The sequence below is a fragment of the Mustela erminea genome, chromosome 11 (genome assembly GCF_009829155.1).
Source record: "Mustela erminea isolate mMusErm1 chromosome 11, mMusErm1.Pri, whole genome shotgun sequence".
Classification (NCBI taxonomy): domain Eukaryota; kingdom Metazoa; phylum Chordata; class Mammalia; order Carnivora; family Mustelidae; genus Mustela; species Mustela erminea.
Window position 1 is genome coordinate 38191030 of NC_045624.1, and position 22403 is coordinate 38213432.

Here is a 22403-nt window from a genome sequence, read left to right on the forward strand (position 1 = left end):
AGAGTATTATAAATAATGCTGCAGTAAACATAGGGGTGCACATATCTTTTCAAAGGAGTGTCTTTGTATCATTTGGGTAAATACTCTGTGGAATTCCTGGATCATATGGTAATTCTGTTTTTAATTTTTTGAGGAACCTCCATACCGTTTTCCACAGTGGCTGCCCCAGTTTGCATTCCCACCGACAGTGCACGAGGGTTCCTTTTTCCTCTACATCCCTGCCAGTACTTGTTGTTTCTTGTGTTTTTGATTTGAGCTCTTCGAAGTATGAGGTGATACCTCACTGTGGTTTTGACTTGTGTTTCTCTGATGTTAAGCATCTTCATGTGTCTGCTGGCCTTTTTTGGGTCTTCTTTGGAAAAACGTCTGTATATGTCTTCTGCCCATCTTTTAATTGGATTATCTGTTGTTTTGGTATTGAGTTGTATAGATTCTTTATATATTTTAGATACTAACCATTTATAATATATCATTTGGAAATAGCTTCTTCCATTCAGTAGGTTTTCTTTTAGTTTTGCTGATTGTTTCTTTCACTGTGCAGAAGCTTTTTTATTTTGATGTAGTTCCTACAGTTTAATTTTGCTTTGTTTTCCCTTGCCTTAGGAGATACACTTAGAAAGATGTTGTTATAGCCAATGTCTAAGAAATTACTTCCTGTGTTCTCTTCTAGGATTTTTATGGTTTTGGGTCTCATAGTTAGGTCCTTAATCCATTTTAAGTTTATTTTTGTGAATGGTGTGACGAAGTAGTCCAGTTTCATTCTTTGGCATGTAGCTGTTCCCTCTTCCTAACACCATTGTTGAAAAGACGGACTTTTTTCCACTGCATATTCTTGCCTCCTTTACCAGATTAATTGACTATATAATCATGAGTTTATTTCTGGATTTCCTGTTCTGTTACATTGATCTGTGTGTCTATTTTTGTGCCAGTACTGTACTGTTTCAGTTACTACAGCCTTGTAATATAACATGAAATCCAGAACTGTGATACCTCCAGTTTTGGTTTTCTCTTCCAAGATTGTTTTGGCTTTCAAGATCTTCTGTGGTTTCATACAAATTTAGGATTGTTCTAGCTCTGTGAAAAATGACAGAGAGAGAGAGATTATTTGACAGAGAGAGAGATCACAAGTAGGCAGAGGCAAGTAGAGAGAGTGGGGGAAGCAGGCTCCCCACCGAGCAGAGAGCCCGATGCGGGCCTGGATCCCAGGACCCTGGGACCACCACCTGAGCTGAAGGCAGAGACCTTAACCCACTGAGCCACCCAGGTGCCCCTGCTGTTGGCATTTTGATAGGAATTGCATTAAATCTGTAGACTGCTTTGGTAGTACAGACATTTAAACAATATTCTCCCATGAGCATAGACATGTCTTTCCATTTTTTTGTATGATCTTCAATTTCTTTCACCAATGTCTCATAGTTTACAAAGTACAGGTCTTTAACCCTTTTGGTTATTTGTAGGTATTTTATTCTTTTTGGTCCAGTTGTAAATGGGATTGCTTTCTTAATTTCTCTTTCTGCTACTTCATTATTAGTGTATAGAAGTGCTGCAGATTTCTGTAGATTGATTTTGTATTCTGCAACTTTACTGAATTCATTTATCAGTTCTAATAGTTTTTGAATAGAGTTTTTAGTATATAGTATCATATCTGCAAATAGTTACACTTTTACTTCTTCCTTACCAGTTTGGGTGCCTTTTATTTATTTATTCATTTATTTATTTTCCATCTGACTTACACTATTATGACTAGGATTTTCTATACTATGTTGAATAAAAGTGGTGAGAGTGGACCTCTTGTGCCTGACTTTAGGTGAAAAACTGTTTTTCCCCCATTGAGGATGATATTAGCTGTGGGTTTTTCATAGATAACCTTTATTATGTTGAGGTATGTTCCATTTAGACCTACTTTCTTGAGGGTTTTTATTATGAATGGATGGTATACTTTGTCAAATGCTTTTTCTGCATCTGTTGAAATGATCATATGATTCTTGTCCTTTCTGTTATTGATGTGATCTATCACCCTGATTTGTGAATATTGAACTGCCCTTGCATCCCAGGAATGAATCGTACTTGACCATGATGAATGACTTTTTTAATGTATAGTTGGATTCAGTTTGCTAGTATTTTGTTGAGGTTTTTTGCATCTGTGTTCACCAGAGATACTGGTCTGTAGTTCCCTTTTTTGGTGGGGTTTTTATCTGGTTTTGGTATCAGTTTAATGCTGGCCTCATAGAATGGAATCTACAAGGTTTCCTTCATCTTCTAATTTCTGGAAAACTTTGAGAAGAACAGATATTAACTCTTCCTTCAATGTTTGCTAGAATTCACCCGAGAAGCTCTTTGATTCTGGACTTTGTTTTGTTGGGAGTTTTTTTATTACTGGTTCAATTTTACTGCTGGTAATTGGCCTGTTCAAGTTTTCTACTTCTTCCTACTTCAGTTTTGGGACATTATATGTTTCTAGGAATTTATCCATTTTATTCTAGGTTGTGCAATTTGTTGGCATGTAATTTTTCACAGTATTCTCTTAAAACTGTTTATATTTCTGTGGTGTTGGGTGCTATTTCTCCTCTTTCATTCGTGATTTTGAGTCCCTCCCCCCCCCTTTTTTTTATGAGTCTGGCTAAATGTTTCTCATTTTTGTTGATGTTTACAAAGAACTGATTCCTGGTTTCATTGATTTCTATTATTTTTTTTTTATTTCTGGGGCGCCTGGATGGCTCAGTCATTAAGTGTCTGCTTTTGGCTCAGGTCAGGATCCCAGGGTCCTGGGATGGAGCCCCACATCAGGCTCTCTGCTCGGTGGGGAGCCTGCTTCCCGCCCCCTCCCTCGCCCCCGCCCCGTCCCTGCCTCTCTGCCTACTTGTGATCTCTCTGTCAAATAAATAAATAAAATCTTCAAAAAAATTTTTAAAATTAAAAAAATAAATTATTTCTAAGCTAATCTTTATTTTTCCTTCCTTCTGTTGGCTTGAGGTTTTGTTTGTTCTTTTTCTAGCTCCTTTAAGTGTAAGGTTAGGTTGTGAGATTTTTCTTGCTTCTGAAGTAAGCTGATATTGCTCTAAAATTCCCTCTTAGAACCTCTTTTCCTGCATCCCAGAGATTTTGTACCATTGTGTTTCATTTTCATTTTCCTCCGTGTAGTTTTTGATTTCTTCTTTGATTTCTTGGTTGACCTATTCATTGTTTAGTAGTACTTTATTTTACCTTCGTGCATTTGTGCTCTTTCCAGGTTTTTTCTTGTGGTTTATTTCTAGTTCCATAGTTTTGGGGTCAGAAAAGATACATGACATGACTTTAGTCTTCCTGAATCTATTGAAACTTGTTTTGTGGCCTAATATGTGATCTCTTCTGGAGATGTTCCGCGTGCACTTGAAAAGAATGTGTGTCCTGCTCTTTCAGGTTGGAATATTTCTGAATCTATCTGTTAAGTCCCTCTTGTCCAGTGTGTCATTCAAAGTCATTGCTTCCTTGCTGATTTTCTGTTTGTATGCTCTGTCCATTCATGTAAATGGGGTATTAACGTCGCTTACTTACTTTATTACTTTCAGTTCCTTTATGTATGTTATTAACTATTTTATGCATAGAGGTACTCTTACATTGGATGAATATTTATAATTCTTATATCTTCTTGTAGAATTTTCCCCTTTATTAATATATAGTGTCCTTCTTTCTCTCTCCTTACTGTCTTTGCTCTAAAGCTTATTTTGTCCAGTATTGAGTATTGCTATCATGGCTTTCTTTTCACATCCATTTACATGATAAAGTTTCTCCATCCCCTCACTTTAAGTCTGCATGTGTCTTTAGGTCTGAAATGAGTTTCTTATAGACCACATATACATGTATTATTTTTTTTTATCCATTCTGTCATTTTGTGTCTTTTGATTGGAGGATTAGTCTATTTACATTCAAAATAATTATTGGTAAGTATGTATTAACCATCATTTTGTTACTTATTTTGTGGCTGTTTTGTAATTCTTCTCTGATCCTGTCTTCTCTTGCTCTTTCACATTTTTTTGACTTTCTTTAGTTATGTACTTGGATTCCTTTCTCCTTGTTTTTTTATATATATTTAGTACTGGGTTTTGATTTGTGGTTACCATTAAGTATTATATATAACATCTGCCATATATAGTGCATATTGTGTTGATGGTTACTAAAGTTTGAGCCCATCCTTTACTCCTCTTTTTGTTGTTGTTGTTGTTGTTGTTTTCTATCTCTTTATTAAGGATCTCCCTGAGAGCCTCCACTCTTTTCTCAAGTCTAGTGAGTATCTTTATGATCATTACTTTAAAATATCCATGAGGCATATTGTTTGTCTGCATTTTGTTTAGCTCTCATGCTGAAATTTTGTCCTCTTCTTTCATTTGGGGCATATACTTGTGTCTCCTCATTTTGTTTAACTCCTTGTGTCTGTTTCTTTGTATTAGGGAAGTCGGCTACATCTCCTGCTCTTACAAGTAATGGCGTTATGAAGAAGAGGTCCTGTAGTGCCCTGCCATGCAGTGTCCCCTGTGCTCCAGAGCCTGACTCTTCAGGGGTGTTGCCTGTGTATATAGTGTGCATCTTGCTAATGTGGCTGATTTGTATTTGTCTTCAGTTTGGTCATCTGAAGTAGCTCTCTTCGCCTTTTGTGGACAGGGTTTGGTCTTTGTATTATTAGTGGGCCAGTCTGGGGTTCCCTTGGTCTTAAGTTGAACCAGAGCAGTAGTTTGCCAGAGTTGCAGTGCTCCAAACTGTAAAATGATCTGCATGTGTTCTTCCCTAGAAGTTTTTATTGGTGGGTAGGGCCTGCAATCAGACCAGATGCCTGCCCCTCATCCACTGCTGATGCTGCAGTTGAACTGGTATGTGTACCCTTTCCCTGGAGCAGAAGCCCTTGGAGTGCTGACCGCTGTCCAGAATGCTTACACACTGCCAAGCTTGTGGTGTCGCTTTGGATGGACTCCCACCCAGGGAGAATTGGAAGGGGCAGGTCTACACAATACAGGGGCAGGGCACACTGTTAGCACACCAGCTAAAGATTATTCTGCAGTGGTTCCTGCAGGTCATAGTGTATCTAAGTTGGGGTGGGAGAGGGAAATGGTGCCCACCACCTCTTGTTCTTAGAGAAATCTCCCCAAGATACCTGTACCACCAGCACATGCTCTGAGATGAATAAACACATCTCCCTACTGTATACCCCAGACATTTTTCTTTTTCTTCTCCTCCTCCTCCTCCTCCTCCTTCTTCTTCTCTCTCTCTCTCTCTTTCTGTTTTAAGAGAGTGAGGATGAAAGCCAGAGTGGGGGTGGAAAGGCAGAGGGAGAGAGAAGATTTCAAGCAGGCTCCATGCTGGAAAGTCTGTTCTGTCAATCTTTGGGTTGTTTTCTGGGTTATTTCACTGATGTAGGTGTTAAATAGGTGTATCAGTGGAATGTGGTGAGTCTCGGATCCTCTCACTCTGTCTTAATTGGAAGTTCAGGAAACTCACTTTTTAGAAATTAGGCAATGCCAGAAACATATTAACTTCCTTAAAAATCAGAAAATACAGCCAGGCTGTAGTTCTCAAGCTTTAGCTTATATCCTAGTTGTCTGATAGCAGTGTGGAAGCACAGAATGCTGAACCTACACCTAGAGTTTATGATCAGGAGGCAGAAGGCAGGACCTGTAAATTTGCATGTCTAACGAGCTCCCAAATGATGCTGATTCTGTCACTGGGGGTGCATACTTTGCAAACTGCTGCCTTAAAGTAAAAGAAAATAGAAATGACCTATAATGCCACCCTTAAGGATAATGACATATTGATGTACATCTTTTCGGACTTTTTTCCTGCAGAAAAAAGTAAGTGTGTGTGTGTGTGTGTGTGTGTGTGTGTGTGTGTGGAGGTGGAAGGGAGGGGACCATTAAGTATCTTTTCTTTAATAACCCAAAATAAGATGGTAATGTTCTTCTAGTTTTGTAATTGGCATTTAATATATAGTGTACATTTTTATTATCATTATAGCTATATCATCATTTTTAATGGCTACATGGAATTTTAATATTTGCAAATTTTCTGTATTGTTTAGTTACATTCTATGTTTCCTGGATGGTTTTTAGCTTATTGTATAATTTACTCTTGAGTGTAATTTCTGTAATGGAGGTTTGACTTTGGAAAATATGACTATCTCTAATATTTTCCTATGGACTTTTTTTTTTTTTGCTAAGGATAAGACTAAAGAAAAATTAGTAAATTGGTCAGTATTAGGCTTTACTCAGCATCATTAGATTGCAAACATACTGATTTTTTGTACAATTAACTGTCTCTTTTGTAAGCATACCATTTCTTTTTGTTCCTGCGTGACCACAGCTCTACATGCCCTAAGTGATGATAAGTAGTGTTTCTATCATAAATTGCTATTTAACACAGTACACCAGAATTTAGTGATCTAAAACAACCATTTTATTTTGTTCACAATTGTATGTGTTAGGAAACTGGGAAGGAGTTGTCTGGATGGTTTCTGTCTGACTCATGTGGTAGCAAGTAGAGTAGCCAGAGCTGAAAGATCCAATTCCAACATGGTTTCTTCACTGAGATGTTTGGTGCCCAGTGTTCTTTGGCCTTCACTTTTCTCTTTCCATATGGCATTTCACGATCCAAGTGTCTCAGTATGGCTTGGGCTTCTCACAGCGTGGTGATCTCAGTTACACTTGTGACATGATGGCTGTTTTCCAAGAGGCAAGAAGAAAAAGCTGCCAGGCCAGTTAAGTGCTATGCCCAGAATTGATCAAAGCAGTCACAGGTACCCACCCCCAACCAGATTCAAGCAGATGAAGAAATAAATTCCACATCTTGAAGGGGAAGTAGGTTGGAAAGATCACACTGCAGAGAGTTTTTGAATTGGGAGGTATTTTTTTGTCATCATCTTTGAAAAATTCAAAGTTCCACAAGTTGGTTGTTTACATAAATAAGTAGAATTGTTTATGTATACGTGCATTGGCTATTTCATCAAAAAGTGTAAAAATCTTAATTTAGCTTTTAAAAATAAGCTGCTATGACTAATGAACACATATAAATTTTAAATATTATGAAATAAATTTTATGCTAAAATTAATAACACATTCCTTTGTCAGCCATGCACATGTAGTTCCTTCCTAACCTAGTCTTGTCTAAGAGAGTGTCATTTTTGACATTCTATTTGACAGTCTATCAAAAGATGTTACATTGAGTTCTTTAAAGAATAAAAGATAAATTAGACATGAGTTCTGCCTTATTGGATCTTATAGAAATCTAGAAGACATGGGGCATAATATGTAATTATAAATAAGGTAATGAGAGAAACATAGAATTGGAAATGGAAGAGAGGCATTTTATAAAAGCTTTATGGAAAATGTCACTGGATGTCAAGGGATGGGTACAATAAAGATATGGAGATGATGATGATACTTTAGAGGAACAGCAGGAGTAAAGGCATAAATACAGAGTAGCCAAATAATAATTGTGACCATTTCAGTTTGGTTTAGTTTAGAGCAGTAGTGCTCACGCTTTGGTGGACATTCAAGTCAACCTGGAGAACTTGTATGGAGCTTGTATAGGGTACAAGGTAAAGGAATCGTGAGCAAAAAAAATAGAAAGATCAGAAGTGGCCATATACTGTGGTAGTTCTTGAATACCAGGCTACACATCTTTTGTGTTAGTAGGAAGTGAGGAACCATTGAAATGTGTTAATCATGAGAATGACCTGATTGAAGCAAAGCTTTAGAAAATTATTCTGGTACCGGAGAATATAGCAGATGGAGCAAAACAAGGTTGAAATTGAGGAATTTGGTATAAAGATGACTGAGGAAGAGGAGATATGAACCTGTCCCTTGATGATGGCTGTGTGAGTGGAAAGGAGCAGAGGAATTCAAACAAGGAAGAATCTGTTAACTAATTTGATATGAAGATGGTAAAGCACAGACAGAAGTCTAATTATGGATCTAAAGTTATGGTTAAAGCTGGGTAGCTGAGAAGCTAGGATAAGATACTAATTTGATAGAATTGATAGTTGAGAGCTATCAATGATAGAATTGAGAGCTGGTGTCTTGTGTACTTCATGTTTGTGTAATAAGGAGGACACCCAGAATCAGATCTGGAGGTTGAGAGAAAGGTAAAACTGGAAATAGAGATTTGAGGGATTTTTGCCAGAGTAGGACTTAAAGAAATGGCAGCGGATGAGTTCACCAAGGGAAAGTATATAAATGAGAGGAGGAAAAACAAACAAATAAACAAAGAAAACATAACCTAGGGAAATACTTACATTCAGGAAACAGGTGGCTGATAATGAGGGTACAGAACTTTACAGTGTGTTCAGAGCACTAAGAAGAGAAGTAAGGTAGTCATTAGGGTGGCTTTCTAGCTGGGGATGGTCAACAGGGTTGAAACTGCAGAGGAAGGTGGAGACTGAAAACATTTCCTTGGAAATGTTGATCTTCAAAAACACAATTCTGTTGAATAGTGAAAACAGATGCCAGCAAAGGTTAGGAACGAATCAGTGGTCAGGAACTGGCACCATTTATAATGCTTTATTTTGCTAAGAAAATTCGTATTTCCAAGCTTTGCACAGTGGCAGTATCATAGCCAATGAGGTTTATCCGAGGCGCGATTATTGCTAATAGAAAATTCATATTTCCAGTGGCCCTTTTAACTGGTATTGTGGAGCTGGGAGAAAAATCAAGAAAATAATGGTCATTTACCTAAAAGCCATTTTTTTGTGATCTGTCAGATAGGTAATTTAAAGCAACATGGAGTCCTCCTCCTCTCTCTCTCTCTCTCTCTCTCTCTTTTTGTGTTCACTGCTGCAAATGCCTTTTTACCAGAGGCAGAGGTCTCTTAGGGATGTTACCTTAATCCAAAGGATTTCGTTTTTATTGAGCTCATCTTAGTACATAGAAAAACTCCTTCAAAGTTCAGCTCTGCATCAAAAAATGAAACATAACAATAGCCATGTCTTATTGCTGTTGGAGACAGAGTTCCTAAGCAGTAAATTTATTGGGACAAGATTTCTTGCAATCATTTTTATAGTTATAAACCAGTATCACAAGTTAACCGAATAGAATTTTTCTAAAATGCAAAACTCCTAATTGGTTATCATTAACAGTTACCAATGGGATGGTATATATTGTAGCTATTTCAATACCTCATCTTTTTATCTCTTGTTATTAATGTATTAAACCTCAGGCTTCATCTGTACCTGACTTATTATGGGACTGTCAGAGCAGTTAGTGTGTATCAGGGCTCTGTGCTAGAACAATGCAAACTTTACAGCCTTTAATTCTTGTGGCAACCTCACAGAGCTCATATTGTTGCTCCCATTTTGACAACGAGTGAAGACTAAAAGAAGTCAAATAACTTACCAAAAATGAAATAGTTATTAATTTTCCGAGTCTGGATCCCTAGATGGTTTTCTGACCCCAAAGCTTATTCTCTCTGCATGCTGCTTACCAATGGTTCCCCACTCCTCTTCCTTGGACCATATGTACCTCATGGTATCCCAGGAACAGGGACAGTGTGCTACTGATGCTGAATTATCAGGGTTTCTGATAATTAGAGAGGATCTCTTCTGACTTTCTGACTGAAGAATAAGTTTGGATTGGTTAATCCCCTCCATCCCATTGAGTTAACATCTCTTTAATGAAGCAATTGTCTTTTCAAGTTATAGAAGACACAGAAAAGCCACCAGAGAAAAGAAAAACAAAGGAAAAGGAAAGTTAATTGTAACTGTAGTTTCATGTGTCAGTACTAGATCCAGTGGGCTAAATATGGCCAGGGATTTTCATGAAGAGACTTCATCCAAGGACAGGGCAGTGTCTATTCGTGGTGCTTCGTGCATACCATATTCCTCTCCAGTTTTTTAGAGGAAATGATTGATGACAGCTTCCTAACAGTGGGCGGGTGTCACATTGCATGCATGAAGACAAGAGTGCCAAATCTGTGGAACCTTCATCATCGGGATGATTTATAAAGCATCAGAAGTTTTCATTGTAAATCTCAGCCTATTGCACTATCAAAATCAATCTATGTATCCCTCAAGTTTGCTTTATAAAAAATTGCAAATTAGAGTCAACAACTATCTGAGTTAGTGGAATCGTCATGTATAATCCATAGCAGTGGCTACTCTCTAGTTAATTCGTAACTCTATACTGGAAAAAATGAATTTGTTTCTGTTGTATTTTTCTTAGGCTACTATTGAAGTTATCAACCTTTCCCCAGGCATAGATACACAAATGTAAAGAAAAGAGACATGCTGTAGAATTAATCAAGCAAATAGCAATTTGGAATATAGAAATTTTAATAGGTTTTTGTCTGGGTCTTTATAGGTTCTCTAGGCTCAGGAAGAAGAACTAATAGTTGTAAATCACCTTTAAAACTGCAGCTATTTCCTCCCCTAGTCTTTGCTCTGTTCTGCTATGCCTAATGTCAATGCTTACCTTTTTACAGCTGAGCAATATGACTCTACTTGCACAGAAATCTCATGAGCTCTGGTCTATGGGAGCATGTGTTACTGTTCAAGGAAGTTTATTCTTGCATACAGCTGGTAGCTTTCTAGCATTATCTTTGAAATGCTGTGTTCCCCTAGGTGTCTGTCCTTAACACTCTCACTTTATTCTTCTCTGGGAGAGCATTTTCATTCCCATGAATACACCAGATGATTCCTAGATCTCTAAGTTCTACTTCACACAGTTGCCTGAACTCGCAGAGAATGGTCTGTGACATTCTGTGACATTCAATAGCAATCTCAGATTGAATAATACAAAACTGAACTCATTGTTTCCCTAATCTGCTCCTTCTGCCATGATCCCTCTGCTGTTAAAGTAATTACCATCTTTCCAGACAGGGGAGAAATCAGTCTTCTCTGTAATTCCTTCTTTTCTCAGTCCCCATGTCCAATCAGTTGTGAAACTGTATCCAATCTAAATGCATATTGTATCTATTTCACTTCTTTAATCAACATTTTTTTTAGCTTCTTTGTATTTTCATGCCATAGCTTTAGAACGTGAGACAGTGTCCACTTCAAGAAGCTCACACCTAGTAAGAGAAATAACAAAATAGACTATCCATGGACAGTATGATAATTACTAGTTGTCATTAACTAAGCACCAGTTGCTGAGACTGGGAGGAGAAGGTGGAAACCTTCCACCTCCAGGAGGAAGTGGTATGTAAGCTACATCTGGACAGATGAAGTGGGTGACCTAGGTAAAGGGCAGAAGGTAGGAAAGTAGTATAAGCAAAGGTACAAAGATGTGAGAGAGCAAGGCCTGTTCAAAAAAATGTAAGTGTGATCCAAGTACATGTTAAGGAGTACCAAGGAATAAAGTACATTTCTGAAGTGTTGTGTACACTGTGCTATGAAATTTGTATTTCATTCTCAAAGCATCCTTTCCTTCTTCCCCAGAACATGCTCATATCTCTTGTCAGCACTGTAAGCCAACAAATCTCCTGACTGTTCTCTTTCTCTCTACTCTTGCCTTTTCTTTCCTTAGATTGTAGTCAGAGGTGGCGCCCCTGTTAGAATTGAAAACCTGTCTCTTTCCTAATCCTTCACTGGCCTGTATTACCAGATTACACTCCCGTGCTGCAACCCTCACTTATGCCAAACACATCCCATGGATCAAGCGTGTGACAACTGTCCTCCCCTCTAAGTTACAAACTCCTTAAGGCCAGAGCCCATGGCTCCTCCATCGCAATAGATTTAGAATCCATGTCCTATACTTGGTACATAGTAGGCTTTTATATATCGATCTCACTGAGTAAAAGGAATGCACTTTAGGGTCTCCGCATTTCTTAATTTTACAAGTGCTTTTATGCACACGGACATAACCCCATCGCTGTCATCAGCACCGGCTTTCTTGTCCCTGCCAGCAAGTGTTCCTTACAGCCCAGTGGCTTGTCACATGCCCTGCTGCTACACAGCAGCAGCAGTTCCCAAACAGAGTGGCACGGATGTATACAAACCTTCCTGTACAATGTTTGTTTTTTTCTGCAGAAAATGAAAGGCCTCGCTTTTCCCTGGGGTAAAAGCAGGTTTAGAAAGCACTGATGCAGGGCCCCTTGCCAACATTTGCAATCTCCAGGGCTCTACACCTCATTTCACTGACAGGTATCTTGAACAGGGCTGTGGGCTAGGAGCCAGGGCTAGGATTTGCATCCCAGCCTCAACTAACTAGGTCCCTACCTGTAGGCAACATTTCTAAGCCTTGATTGCATCACCTTTGGAATTAGTACTTAGAATTAATTCCAAATATCCTTATCAACATTCTTTTACTAGTATTTTCATGGTAGCGTATCAATCAGTTATCTTGCAACAAAAATCACAAAGCCATCCTGACTTTCTTTTTTTCATCCTGACTCGTTTAAGCAGAAAAGGTGTTATTGGAAGGATACTGAATAATCCTCTAAAACCAGGCAGAGGAACTGGACAGTCAGCAAAATAAGCCCTTATGTTCACCCAGGAGCAGGGCGATGAGTTTCGCAATTGGTATCACTGGACACTTCCTGGCGTTCATCTCTCTGCCAGTAACTCTCATGGTTTCCGAGTCTCTGCACTGCTCCCTCCATGTTCAGAATCCCATATGTGGGCATCCAATTGGCTGAGCCCAGAATCCTTCCATAGGATCTTCTGTGGAAGAAAAATACAGTTGAGGGCATAAAATTTAGAAACGATTATTTAAAGGGTGTGCTATCTCTCCAGGCTTCCAGATAGTAAATTCCTATCATTGGAATAAGATCCCTAGATTATATACAAGACTGCATTGCCTTAGTCTCTTGAAGAACAACACTCACCCAATTGCCTGCAAGGTGAATTCTGCTGTAACTTTCTGGGGGAACCTATGGCAGGGACGTAGTCCCTCGTGATACTTAGAGTATGCTGTCGGGGATCCGATGTGAGAAAGAGCTTGCAGAAACTGAAGCAGAGGACAACTTGCATCTGGTCCTGTGAGAACTGTGTAAGTTAGCATGTTTCTTTCTTCACATTGGCCCTTGGTTAGCTAAGAACCACGTGTGGGGCTCTGCACTGCTACTGTCTTCACCCTTGTAGTTAACATTTTTATTTACCTTCTTTTGTTCCTCGTTGTTTATTTTGTAAATCTCCTCACATTCTTTTTGAAAGAAGGAATAAAGAAGGATGGGAAGTGGGGAGAGATGGATGCCAACCACCCAGTGAACACAAGTCACCGTGGCAGCAGGACTGGCAGTGGAAATCAGTTACCTTGTTGTCCTGAATTCCTGTATCGAGGCAAACTATTCTACTCCTGTAGGTGCCTGTCCACTTGGTCTAAATATAGTTTAAAACAGTGTCAACAACAAAGGCTTTCACATCTCTCCCTTCATGTATTTACATGAACTGTTTTATCTCTTAGTAAAAATAGGATGCGGGACATCAGCTACTAGAGAGAACACAAGTAAACAATGAGACATCAGTAATGTCATCCAACTACTATGGATTAGTGTGGATACTGAGTTGCTAACTATCCAAATGATATTCAAGTATTTCATGACCTGTTTAATCAAGCTGCAAAATAAGGAGTTAGAACACTTCAACTCCAGTGATTTGATTATGTGGTGAAGAGAGTGGTGCATAAACATTAATCCTGGGAAATTAATTCATGAAAATTAGCTGAAGATACCCCTAGGGGCCTGTTTTGTATCTATTTTTGCATAAAATGTTGAACTAACTACTTACTGAAGGTGTCTTGGGGGAACTAGAATGATTATGCATGATTCTGTAGTTATCTAGAGAGAATCATGAAGAGGCCACGAAGTGACCTGAAAATGCATTCTGATTGAAGCTAAGTCTTGAACAGGAAAATTGCTTTGAAATGATTAAAGTTAAAATTGTTGGTAATGAAGGAAAACACTTGTGCTAGAATGAGGACTTTAAAAGAGAGAATCTCATTTTGAGTCTTTTGTAAAGCATATGGCTTTACTTTTTCATTGCAAAATATTGGGTTGTATAAACCTATCACATTGTCTTAATTTGAAATTCAGTGGAGGGCAAGCAAGACTTAGAGAGTGTTACTGATAAAAAGTCTGGCAAGAGATTGTCATGAGTAAAAATCCGCCTTCAGGAGAGGGAGGTCTTCAATATCCTTTAGAGCCACCGAAATGTACCCACTCAGTGGAGCCTTCCCAGGGGTTGGCCACAGTCTCTGCTCAAGGTACTTAGTTCCTTTGTATGTCTGCTTGTCAGGTTGTACATTGATGGTTTGTGGAAACATCTGTCCTTTCCACCAGATCATGAGATCCTGGAGGACAGGGCTCATCTTTATTGTGTATATTTCCAGCTTCTAGCAGAGTGCCCACCCTGCCCAGAACTAAATTCGTAACTCTGATTACAGTTATCCTCTTTAATAAATATTCACCTTTTCATAGATTTAAAGATAATATTTTATCTCAAACCTTGAAAGGCAAATGTGTTTCAGACTTCAGACTTCTTAGATTTTGGAAAGGTGATATCCATATCTATCAAGAGTATCTATAAACAATGTCTATATCATATATACCGTAACATTCCAGCATAGTCTGGGGAAACTTCTATAATCAAGCACAATAATTATGCATCAAAAACATAAAGAGGATATTGTGAAGTTGCAATAAACATAGGGGTACATGTATCTTTGCAAACTAATGTTTTCATTTTCTTTGGGTAAATACCCAGAAATTGAATTTTTGGATCATATGGTATTTCTGTTTTTAATTTTTTAAGGCACCTCCGTACTTTCCACAATGACTGTACCAATCTACATTACCACCAACAGTGCATGCAAGTTCTTTTTTCTTTACATCGTCCCCAATACCTGTTGTTTCTTATCTCCTTGATTTTAGCTATTTTGACAGGTATGAGGTGATAGCTCCTTGTGGCTTTGATTTGCCTTCCTTTCATGATAAGTGATGATGAACATCCTTTTATGTGTCTGTTGGCCATCTGGATGTGTTCTTTGGGGAAATGTCCATATCTGCTGCCCATTTTTAACTTAGATTATTTGTTTTGTTTTGGGGGTATTGAGTTGTATAAGCTCTTCATATATTTTGGATACTGACCCTTTGTGGGATATGTCATTTGCAAATATCTTCTTCCAATTCAGTAGGTTGCCTTTTAGCTTTGATGATTGTTTCCTTTGCTGTGCAGAAGCTTTTACTTTTAATGTAGTCCAAATAATTTATTTTTGCTTTTGTTTCCCTTGCCTCAGGAGATACATCGGGAAAACTGTTGCTATAGCCAATGTCAAAAAAATTAGGGCCTGTTCTCACTTTAGGATTTCTATGGTCTCAAGTCTCACATTTAGGTCTTTCATCCATTTTGATTCTGTTTTTGTATATGGTGTAAGAAAGGGGTCCAGTTTCAGTCTAGACAACAAAATGTAGTTGTCTACTTTTCTCAACACCATTTGCTGGAGAGATTGTCTTCCCATTGCATGTTCTTGCCTTCTTTGTCAAAGATTAAATTGACCATATAATCATGGGTTTATTTCTGGGCTTTCTATTCTGTTCTGTTGATCTTTGTGTCTACTTTTATGGCAATAACATACTGTTTCAACTACTAGAGCTTTGTAGTTTATCTTGAAATCTGGGATTGTGATACCTGCAGTTTTGGATTTCTCTTTCTATTCAGGATCTTTTTTGGTTCCTTACAAATTTTAGAATTGCTTGTTCTAATTCTGGAAAAATGCTGTTGGTATTTTGATAGAGACTGCATTAAATCTATAGATTGCCTTGGGTAGTGTGGACATTTTAACAATATTCTGTAAATCCATCAATGTTTCATAGTTTACAAAGCACAGGTCTTTGATCTCTTTGATTAAGCTTATTCATAGGCATTTTATTGTTTTTGGTGCAATTGTAAATGGGATTTTTTTTCATTTCTCTTTCTACTGCTTAATTATTAGTATATAGGAGTACAACTGATTTCTGTATATTCATTTTTATATCCTGCAACCTTACTGAATTCATTTATCAGTTCTAGTAGTTTTTTGGTGGAGTCTTTTGTGTTTTCTCTATATAGTATCATGTCATCTGCAAAAGGAAAAAAAAATTTTACTTCTTCTTGCTAATTTGGATGCTTTTAATTTCTTTTTCTTGTCTTGGCTAGGACTTGCCAGTATTGTGTTGAATAAAAGTGGTGAGAGTGGACATCCTTGTCTCATTCTTGACCTTAGGGGAAAAGCTCTGAGTTTTTCACCATTGAGTATGATGTTCATTGTGGGCTTTTCATATATGGCCTTTATTATAATGAAGTATGTTCCCTGTAGACCTACTTTGTCGAGAGCTTTAATCATGAATCAATCTTGTACTTTGTCAGATGCTTTTTCTGCATCTATTGAAATGATCATATGGTTTTTAATCCTTTCTCTTGTTGACATGATGTGATCATATTGATTCATTTAGCAAATACTGAACCATCCTTGTAACCCAGAAATAAACTGCACTTGTTCATGGTGAATGATTTTTTTTTTTAATGTATGTTGGATTTGGTTTGTGAGTATTTTGTTGAGGATTTTGCATTTATATTCATCAGAGACAGTGGTCTATAGTTGTTGTCCTTTTTTTTTAGTGTCCTTATCTAGTTTTGGTATCAGGGAGAATGCTAGCCTCATAAAATGAATATGAAAGCTTTCCTTCTCTTCTATTATTTGGAATATTTTAAGAAGAATAGATATTGACACTTCTTTAAATGTTGCTAGAATTCATTTGTGAACTGTCTGATTCTCAACTTTTGTTTCTTGGGAGTTTTTTGTTTACTGATTCAATTTTATTACTGGTTATCAGTCTCTTCAAATTTTCTATTTCTTCCTCCTTCAGTTTTTGGAGTTTATGTTTCTAGGAATATACCCATTTCTTCTAGGTTGTCCAATTGTTGGCATATAATTTTTTTTAAGATTTTATTTATTTATTTGACACAGAGCAAGCAGAGAGGGGGAAGCAGGCTCCCCGCTGTGCAGACAGCCCGATGTGGGGCTTGATCCCAAGACCCTGAGATCATGACCTGAGCCAAAGGCAGAGGCTTAACCCCCTGAGCCACCCAGGTGCCCCTGACATACAATTTTTCATGATATCTCTTATAATCTTTTGAATTTCTATGGTATCGATCATTATTTCTCCCCTTTCATTTTTAATTTTGTTTGAGTCCTTTCTGTTTTTCCTTTTAATTAGTCTGGGTTAAGTCTGTCAATTTTATTGATCTTTTCAAAGAGCCAGCTCCTAGTTTTATCTGTTTTAATCTTTAGTATTTCCTTACTTCTGCGTGTTTGGGGTTTTGTTTTGTTTTGTCTTTCCACATCCTTTGTGTGTAAGGTTAGATTGCGTGAGATTTTTCTTGCTTCTTGAGGTGGGCAGATCTATATTGGTATCAACTTTCCTCTGAGAACAGCTTTTGCTGCAATCCAAAACCTTAGTCTACTGTGTTTTTAGTTTTACTTATCTCCATGTATTTTTTTAATTTCCTCTTTGATTTCTTGGTTGACTCATTCATTGTTGAGTAGCCTGTTATTTAACCTCCATGTATTTGTGCTTTTTCCAGGTCTTTTCTTGTGTTTGATCTCTAATTTCATAGCATGTGGTCAGAAAAGATGCATGATAAGACTTCAGTCTTTTTTAACTTGGGATACTTGTGTTGTGGCCTAATACATGATCTGTTCAAGTGCACAGGGAACATTTTCCAGAAAAGAATGTGTAATTCTGCTCTTTCAGGATGGGAATGCTCTGAATATATCTGTCAGATCCATCTAGATCCATCTGGTCTAGTATATTATTCAAAGCCACTATTTCCTTCTAGGTTTTTGTTTAGATGATCTGTCTCTTGATGTCAGTGGGTGTTAAAGTCCCCAACTATTATATTACTATTGATTAGGTGCTTTATGTTAGTTATTAGCTGCTTTATGTATTTGCGTGCCATACTTACAATCGTTATAACTTCTTATCATTTGATCCCTTTATGTTCTTCCTTGTCTCTTAGAGTCTTCGTTTTAAAGTCTATTTTGTGATATAAATATTGCAACTCCACTTCTTTTTTCAACTTCCATTTGTATGATAAATACGTTTCCATCCCTTCACTTTGAATTTGCAGGTGTCTTCAGGTCTGAAATGAGTTTCCTGGTAGGCAAGGTATAGATGGATCTTGCTTTTCTTTTTAAAATCTATTCCATCATCCTCTGTCTTTTGATTGGAGTGTTTGGTCCATGTCCATTGAAAGTAATTATTGACAGTTACATACTTATGGCCATTTTGTTACTTGTTTTATGGTTATTGCTCTTGTTCTGTTCCTTTCTTCTCCTGTTCTCTTCTCTCACAGTGTGTGTCCTGCAAGAGGGGACCTACAGCTGCCCCAAGCAGAGGCAGGCCGGGTGGAGGGAGTGGATTAGCAGAAGCACGAGGATGGAGGTTTGTGAGCACACGGTTAGCAAACGAGATAGCAAGTGTTGGCTCCGGTTTCTACAGATACCTGTGTATCTAGGCTGGGACATGGGGAAGGGAAATGGCTCCTGTCAGCACTTTTCTTTTTTGAGACATTTCCCAAGGATTTCTACCCCTCCAGAACATGCTGTGAGATTACTGAACAAATCTCTCTGCTTTATACCTGAGCCATTTTCAAACTGCTGCTTCTATGCTGTCTCTCTGCAGGCTCTTTGTTGTGCTGTCTCTTGAAAGGCATGGACTCAGTGTCCTCTAGCCTTTCTTGTTCCCCCAGAGCAGAGCCTGCTGATTTTGAAAGTTTTAGGTGTTCAGCAACCCCCCCCCCCTTATTTTAAGAACCCTTGAAATTTGGCCCCTCTCATTTTCAAAGTTTAAAGTTACAGGAATTCATCTTCCCCATGAGGGTTCTCCATGCCTGGGGTACTTGTTATGAGAGTCTCTTTCTTTCCTTTCCCCGAGGGAGAATGCCTCCATCCAGTGGACAATTCCTGCAAGTCTCTTTAGCTCCCAGTCATGTCTCTGTTCTTTCTTTCCTCTTAGATGTGGCCTCCTCTTTACATTTAGCTGCGGAGAGTCTACTCTGCCAGTTTCAGATTGTTTCCTGTGTAATTTACACTGATGTGGGAATTATCTAGTTGCATCAGTGAGAGGCAGGGAGTTTAGGGTCTTCTATTCTGCCATATTTTCCAGAAGCCCTTGGTCCTCCCCACCCACCCCCCCGCCATTTCTTTTTAAGTACCTGATGCTGGGTAGACCAACACCAGGCCTCAGTTCCTTGGGCAAAGAGGAACAAATGGAGGAGAACTGCGGTGGCTGGGAAGGACTCTGTGGAAAATCTGGACTAAAGTGGGTTTTACAGGAGGGGTCCCAGAGGTATGAGGAAGGGGATTACAAACAGTACAGCAGTCATCAGAAGCAGGAAGGTGAACAAGGCATGTGCTCTTAGGTGTACCCTGAAGAAGCCCTTAGAGTAGAACTTCCATACTGAGATATAATGCAGGTAAGTTTGGAAAGATGTGGGTAAAAAGGGCTTTGGATGGCAGAGTGAAAGCTGACTGACCTCTTTAAGCTCTGGTAAACCAGACCTTTTTTTTTTAAACAGTGTTCTTCCCAGTTCTAATATTGTTGCAGTTTGATTTGACTTTCAAAAGTAATTGTAGGTAATTTAATATTATAGAATAAATATCATCTGACTGCTGCCTTGTTTATGTGGAAATTTTTCTCCTTACACTGCTAAGTAAATTCATTACAGACAGATTTTATTTGCTTATACTGCATATAAAATGTGTTTGTATTTTCTTTTGGAAAATATTTTAATCCAAGGAATTTTTGTGCTTCTTCTCATTTCTCATCCTGATCCTCTTGTGACCCTGGCTCTAGTTCTGAGTATCTCTTTTGAAAAGTCTTTGCTCCCATTTACAGTCATCTTCTTCCTTCTTTCCTGTGTTTTTCCCTCTATCCTACCTTTAGACTCTTGTACTTTGCTTATTCTTATTTTTGCAAGCTCTTCCTTCAAGAGAAGGTGTCCTGAAGCCAAGAACTAGGAGGGTGCTCCATAAACTACAGGCCTATGAATAGGGGGTGGTGGGAACCATAGCAACACACACCTGTGCCTCTGGCACCTGAAGAAAAGTCGGTGCTCATGAAGGCTGCGTTTACCACATGCCAACATAACTTCTCAGTGGAGCCAAGTCAATCAAAAACGGGCAATTCACTGCAAATTTAGTCCATGTGCTTCCTTGGCATTGTGTCGATAAAACAAACTAGTTGACTAATAGCACTGATCAATTTTCAGCTAGTAATTTTGGTGTTTCCTAGAACAGAGGGGATCAGGAATTGGCAAAGGGTGTGTATAATGATCCCCTGGATGCAAAAACAAAAAATTAGAACTCTTGAACTGAACAAGTAAAAGTTTAAACTTTCCTAACATTTGGTTTTTATGGAATGCTTATATATATGTGTATATATATATATATATATATAAGCAATATATAATTATAATATATAATATATATTATATATATCTATAACTATATATATATTATCAGTTATATATTATATATTATATATAACTGATAATATATATAGTTATAGATATATATAATATATAACTATATATTATTAGTTATATACATAACTAGTTATATAACTAATATATATATAAAATTCTTAAATATTAAAGTCAGTTCTCTAATATTTTTGCTATTAGAATACACAATTAAAATAGACTATTCTAGATCATTGATTTCCAATCTGCAACAGAGTTATTGTAAGAGGCCTATTAATATATGTGGAACTATTTTCTCATTCAGCAGACACTAAAAACACAATGATCTGCTAAGGGATTATAATGATTTAATATGATTCTGTTGTATTCTAAAATTTACCATAAAGGTGGATTCCTTATGCCTAAAAATGTTGAGTGCATTGAAGAGGAGATACAGTTAAACATGGGACACAAAAAAGCATAGGGAAGAGTCAAGTCCCAGTAAAATACTACATTGTTCGGTCAGGGTAATTTAACCTATTGAGAAAATTTTAGTCATACTTTAGAGATACCATGGTTCTGTTCTAGATTGCTGCAATAAAGTGAATATTACAATAAAGCATGTTAAATGAATTTTTTGGTTTTTCAGTGCATATAAAAGTTAGGTTTCCATTAAACTGTATTAAGTTTGGTTTTTGAAATACAACATTATTGCAATGTACATACTTCAGCCTTTTTTAGAAGGTATTTTTTAATGAATGATAACCTGAGCTTTCAAAAAGTCTTATTTTTTTTTGTTGGTAGAGGGTCTTGCCTCAGTGTTGATGGCTGGCTGGTGGTTGTTGAAGATTTGGATTGGCTGTTGGAGTTACTTAAAATAAGACAACAGTGCAGGTTGTCACATCAATGTACTCTTATTTTCATGAACAATTTCTCTATAGTATGTAGTGGTGTTTGATAGCATTTTCAAAGTTTGAAGCCCGACACTAACTTCTCCTCTGTAGCTATGAAAAAGTCTTCCAATAGAAGACTGTTTCATCTACCTGAAAATCTGTTCATTAGGGTAGCCACCTTCATTAATGATCTCAGATACATTTTATGGATAATTTGTTGCTTTACCTTGTCCTTAGGGAGATGGCTTCTTTCCTTAAACCTCATGAACCAGCCTCTGCTAAGTCAAACTTTTCTTCTGCAGCTTCCTTACCTTTCTGGATTCACAGAACGGAAGGGAGTGAAGGCCTTGGTCTGGCTTTGGCTTAGCAGAATGCTATGGCTGGTTTGATCTTGGATTCAGACCACTAGAACTTTATCCACATCAGCAGTAAGGCTGTTTCACTTTTTGTATCATTTGTGTGTTCATAGTAGGTTTTTGAAATTTCTTTTAATTTTTTTCATTCACACCTTGGCTATTTGGTGCAAGAAGCTTAGCTTTTGGCCTGTCTTGGCTTTTGACATGCTTCCTCACTAACTTTAGGGATTTATAGTTTGGATTCTTCGTTTCCCTATTTTGAATGAGTATTGGCACATCTTAGGGAACTAACTTCCAGTCCAGTATTCTTTTTTTCATCTCTTAGTTTGCTAGGGCTGCCATAACCAAATATCATAGACTGCAGGGCTTGAGCAATAGAAAATTTCTCACAGTGCTGAAGACTAGCAGTCCAAGGTCAAGTGTCAGCAAGTTTTGTTTCTTCTGAAGCTTTGCTCATTGGCTTACAAATGACCGATGTTTTGCTGTGTCCATACCGTACCCCTGTTGTTTATGTGTCTTAATATCCTCCTCTAACAAAACTCCAGCCTGATTGGATTAGGGCCACCCTACTGGCTTCATTTTAACTTAGAACCTTTAAAGAGATAACTATTTGCAAGTACAGTCCTATTCTGAGGTACTGGGGGTTAGGGCTTCAACATATGAGTTTTGAGAAAACAATGCAGGTCCTAATAGTAATTTCCCTCTGATTAATCTAGGTGTTTCAGGGAAGTATGTGGGACAGCAATATGATTAAGCCGA

The 22403-nt window shown here is 37.8% G+C and overlaps 1 protein-coding gene and 1 non-coding gene across 5 annotated transcripts in view; both read left to right on the forward strand.

Annotated features, from left to right (window-relative positions):
- IMMP2L (inner mitochondrial membrane peptidase subunit 2) overlaps nt 1-22403 on the forward strand; it is an 866166-nt gene that overhangs the window by 838088 nt on the left and 5675 nt on the right. The gene's annotated exons all lie outside the window — the stretch shown is intronic.
- LOC116569708 lies at nt 8552-8698 on the forward strand. The gene has a single exon (XR_004277148.1). It is a non-coding gene; the product is annotated as a U4 spliceosomal RNA (small nuclear RNA).